Raw genomic sequence first — 5,828 nt, 5'->3', positions numbered from 1 at the left:
GTACATACCTGCCAAGAAGTTTCGGGCGATGGTGATTGGATCGAAGTCGAGGGAAATGATGTATTGCGACCCACTACATACCTGCAAAGAAGTTTCAGCTAATGGAGGTCGGATTGAAGTCGAGGGGCATCATGTACGCCTCCGTATCATGGTGAGCAAATCTCGCAATACCAGATAGCAGCAAGCAGGGTGTCTTGAAAAGCTTAGGTCTCGCTTTGACGATGGCCATGTGCATGTCCCTCGAGCATGGAGCCAGCCGCAGGGCGCTCAACATATCCATACACGAACAACAGAGGTCGAGGATGTCACTGGGGAGGTTGCTCCAATCGTGGCTCACATGGATGCTGTGCGGTTCATGTTCGGCCATGGTGGAGTTTGGAAGGTGGGGGTTTTGGGGGCTTGATTTACGGGGGAGAAGGCTCTTGGTGCTGAAGTGGCTAGCGAGGGAATAGTGGTACCGGGGGAGGCGAGCGAGGCAAGGGTACGTGGGGGCACAGTGAGATGATCAAGAGTGACCTCAGGATATTCGCGAGACGGAGATGGAGATGGAGTGGTGCTAGGGGAGAGGGAGACGAGGCGAGGCATGCTATACAACGGCGATGAAAGTGACTGCGCAGTTTACAAGGTGAGGCTGACTTTGGTAACCCGAACACGCCGCCTGGACTGGTGTCACCTCGGGCTCAGGGTCTTGTCACTTCACTGTGAGCACCGGATGAATAATATTTTGACCATCAAGTGTACCACAGTTGTACTACTACTAGTAGGAACATATGGAGTAGTACTATATAGCAAAAATAGGTCTCCCATGCTAGCATGCCTGTGGGTTTACTTCATCCTCCAGGTATCATCCATATTGCGATCAGAACCAAATTCTCATGGATGCAGAAGCGCGAAGAAGGCTTTTTCTTTTTTAAGGATAACTGCATATTCCTTAACCAGAGAATGTTGTGTCTCCCACGCACGTGCTAATATCAATCCGAACCAGCTACGACACATTTTTTATATCTGTTTGCATAGGTCCCACCTGTCAGGAGGGGTGCAAAAATAAAAAGGAATCATAAAATGTCTCGCCAAAGTTATTCAAAAGAGTGACCTCAACTAGCCAGTGGCACATGTAGCGCTAGAAGGATGGGCACATACACGGACATGTACCACTCCTCAGTCTACCCGCATAGCCTTTTCGTTTAGTCTACCTAGCAGTCTAATCAACTGCCTGCAGGCCACTTCTCCCATTTAATTCTCCACCAGGAACCAATTTTCCTCGGGTTATTCACCTCTCCTTCATCTTCATTTGCATCCAAACCACACTGCATTCACATTGTTTTAACCTCTTCACATACTCCTGGAGTAATTCCGAAGCCCCTTTAAATAATCATCTTCTTCAATTAGACTAGCCATCTAATCCTAATTCTCCAAACAATAGCCCTCCGGTCCAGTGGTTCCAAATGGCGAAAGAGATCAAGATGCAGGTTTTTAGCATCCAACATGTCCTCCTCGAAGGATCATTGAGCATAGCTGCCACCATCACCGACCACCCATGGGTTGTTCGAAAGTGGATCAACAATGTATCCAACTCCCTCCAAAAGGTGGAGATGAAGGCCATCGGTCTCGACGCAGAGTACACAGAGCGTGCCACTAGGAAGATCCAACACGCCGCCGTCCTTCAGCTGTGCCTCGAAGATGATGTTTTGGTGTACCACATCATACACGCGGCCTCCATACCAGGTGAGTTCCATGGTTTCTTGTCTCGGGTGGACATATACTTCTGTGGGGCAGCCATCGCAGGGGACAAACAGAAGTTGGAGCCGTACAACCTTGATTTGAAAAGCATCGCTAACGTACAAACCAAAAAAAAATTCCTATAGAAGATTGTGATAAACCGACACCATCCCTATTCGAAGTAGAAATTTTTGTGCTCAGAACAATTCTTCAGAAGGGTGACGAGATGCTGGCATTAAGGTCATCTAGATGGGATAATTATCCCTTGACGTACGAGCGGATAAAATATGCTGCCCTCGATGCCCGTGTGAGTTTCGAGATAGCTGCAAGGTCCAGAGAGCTTGTTGCGAAGCCGTCTCCCACAGAAAATGAGAAGAAGAAGAAGAAGAAGAAGCTGCACCAGCAGCAGGGCATTATGGATGGATGAACTATTTCCTCTATTGTAAACAATATTTCCTCTCTATGTATATTGATATAGATGGAGTATTTCGATGGTGTGCATGTCTTTGGAACAAGTAGTAGCGTGGGTCCGCTTGACTAGAAGGAATTATTTATCCGCCTAGCTTTCTCTACTACTCCTTCCAGTGATCGGTATGCAATGCATGTGTCCGTAGACATGACATCTTGTCCATGGAAGTTCAAATACGGTGACCATTACGTTTCATCCACTGCCACTCGCAATTCCTACGACGCCGCTCCAACCCACGACACCACGTCCCCCGACGTGCGCCTCACCCCTCTCACCTGCACCGCCCCTGTGCCTTTGTGTGCATGACATGTGGGCCACCTGAAATGCGGCGAGCATCAAGTTTCTACCACAGCCATTCCCATGATGTCGCTCGAACCCATGATACCACATGTCCCCCGACCTGCGGCTCACCCCTCTCGGCCCCACTGCCCTTCTGCCTTCGGGAGCATTACATGTGGACCAGCCACCTATCGGGTCCACATGTTATTGACTCAAAGGCAGGTGTAGTAAGGCGCTGATGCTCAGTCCCGTGGGCCCCAAGAGGGAAATGCAACTCCTGCGCCAGGCCTTGTGGTGCTAGCGCTGCACGAACTCGTGCCAAACTTGAGATTGGTTTCTTACTAGTACATGCACGCAACGATTTAATGGACATTGTAATCTCAACATGTGATGGCGAGCTCTAAATTTGAATTTGAAACTTATAAAAGGAAAAAAATTGAAACAAATAAACTGGAAGAGAGGGAGTGTACCATAGGATGTGTCCCATACGAAACAAGTCCCCTGGTTTGTCACCATGAAGATGCGGTTAGAAAGGAGCACAATGTCTTCGTACTCGTACGGCAACAAATCGGCCGCAGACAGCATGGTCCACCTTTGACCGCCATGTGCAAGGTTCGTGAAAGCAATCGCGATGTCTAACACTGCAACGAGAGTGTAATTTTTGTTGGCTGGCGACCTTATCAGGGATTCCATGATTGCTATCTTCTTTAATCTCACCGTGGTTCCATCGTACCAATTCAGGCGGTGGCCCGTTGCATGGGTGATCCCAATGTTGGACAAAGGTTCTACGGGAACGGTGTCACTGTTGTAAATGTTGTGCAAATTGATGTTGGTACCCTCCCGTACATATGCAAGCCAATCTCCACTGGCACCGAGCCTAACCTGTGAAACGGTGGGCAGCGGGAGAATTGGGAAATGGACACGGAAGTAGTCTTTAGAATGCATTTACTACATGATCAAACTCATCACTTACCTGCTCATCGGACAAAATCCAAGTGCCCCTCAATGTCGGCATCTCAAGGGGCGTCAACTTGCAACTACGGCCACGCTGCGCTTGAGAGACCCCCAAGGAAACATCCTCGTGCGTTCACGTAACATCAAGATGCATTTGTATGACTAGTTTATCTTGTGAGAGAAAAGGATGAACGAGGGAAGGCCTTATTTGCAAATGTGGAGAGGGGTGTGGGTATCTTTTTGCAAAATTGCCATAGTTTTCTTCCTATCTGTCAGATATAAATCGGACGGCCTATATTGCAGGATGGCAGGCACACCATCATCACCAACTCTATTTTTTATAAGAGTAGTAGACCAGCAAGATGCCCGTGCGTTGCACGGAACATCAAGATGCATTTGTATGAGTAGTTTATCTTGTTGGAGAAAAGGATGAACGAGGAAGGCCTTATTTGCAAATGTGGAGAGGGGTGTGGGTATCGCTTTGCAAAATTGCCATAGTTTCCTTCCTATCCGTCAGATATAAATCGGACGGCGTATATTGCAGGATGGCAGGCACACCATCATCAACACTCTGTTTTTTATAAGAGTAGAGATAGAGACTACTACTACCAATGTGCCGGCCCGTGCGTTGTAATGGATCCAAAGTAGTAGAATAATACTTGTTCACGGGCTTGAAATATAAAAAATCTAGTTTTGATATACATATATCAGTAAAAATAAATCATGCTTCACTCAAAATATATTCCTCGGGCTGTTTTGATGAGGTGAGGGACGGGTGTGGCTTGTTTGAAGATAACAGGTTTAAAAAAATGGAGCTATTTTTTTACATTTTGCAGCATGGCACGGCATCCGGTGCACCTAAGCGTCTGAAAAAAATGAGTTTGGGTCAGTGGCACACCCGGCAGCAAGATGCCCGTGTGGGCTTATTATATAACTAGCAACATGCCCGTGCATTGCAGGGAACATCAAGATGCATTTTTTACAAAACACCTGTTGTGATTGACCCTTGCAGGAGTAATCCCATGTGTAAAATCTAATGAAATATCGAGAATTTTATCGGGAAAATGGTATCTTTGGAACAAGTTTTCTCTAATACTGCTCCTTGCAGTGAGCGGTATGCAATGCATGTGTCAGCAGACATGACAACTTGTCCATGGAAGTTGAACCACAACGACCATCACGTTTCTACCACTGCCACATGCGATTCGCACGATGCCGCTCCAACCCACGGCACGATGTCCCCCGGCGTGCGCCTCATCCCTCTCGGCCCCACCACTCCTCTGCCTTTGTGTGCATGATATGCGGGCCAGCTGAACTGCGACGACCATCAAATTTCTACCATAGCCACACCAGATTGGACGTGGTTTTCCTTCTCCGCTCCTGTGCTCCAATCTGTACTCCCGCACCATCGAATTTTCATCTAGCGGCTGTGACACATTTTGTCCCGACATCAATCCTCAGCTGGAGTACTTCTGTACTACAGGTAGTACCCGCCAGTGTGGCCATCTACGCCGCGTAACTCCCCGATGCCCAACTATGGCAACCTCGCCACGACCACACCACCACCGGCCGGTTCATCTCGAACGAGTGAGTCACGAACCACGCCTCCACCATGAGAATGACATGTGGGCCAGCCGCATTTAAGGTCCACATGTCATTGACTCATAGGCCGGTGCACTAAGCCACTGAAACTCAGTCTCGTGGGTCCCGAGAGGGAAATGTAACTCCTGCGGAAGGCCTTGTGGTGCTCCCGCAGTATGAACTCGTGCCAAACCCAGAATTTGTTTCTTACTACTACCAATGTGCTGGCCTGTGCATTGCAATGGATCCAAAGTGGTATATCTATTTAGTGGAGTGCACTCTAAACACATTATCTATTTATTTTTCTCTAGCCTTTCCTAGCCGTGCAACCAAGCCACATAAGCTTCATGGGTGCCCCCACATCATATTATTCATACTATGTTGACTAAAAAAAAGATAAATCACCCAAAACAAGATCTTCCCTTTTTTGTTCCTACGATGCTGTGTCGTGCAACTCCGCCTATGTTGTCTCAACATAGCCGGTCCCAAGCCCGGGTAAAGGAGGAGGGTTGTGATATACTTGGCGAGCCAACATAAAAACTCAGCCACTCTTATGGAGATGAAACCCAAAAGATTTTCGTTGGGGCGTAACCCTCTCAGCGACGCGCCACATCGGAACCCGGGTGTGGTGGAAAATGGGCAAGGGCCGGGCCGTCACCCCCCAAGTGGCGCGCCGTATCTTGATCCGGATACGGTGGCAAGTGAGCGAGGATCGGGTCGTCGCATCCTTAGTGGCGCGCTACATCAGCGCCCGGATGTAGTGGAAAATGAGCAAGGGTCTTCGCATTTGACTGATGAGTGCGAAGGGTAAGGAAGCTAGCCGAGC

The sequence above is a fragment of the Triticum aestivum genome, chromosome 2D, assembly GCF_018294505.1.
Source record: "Triticum aestivum cultivar Chinese Spring chromosome 2D, IWGSC CS RefSeq v2.1, whole genome shotgun sequence".
Lineage (NCBI taxonomy): Eukaryota > Viridiplantae > Streptophyta > Magnoliopsida > Poales > Poaceae > Triticum > Triticum aestivum.
The sequence above is the reverse complement of the archived record's forward strand: the minus strand, read 5'-3'. Positions refer to the sequence as shown.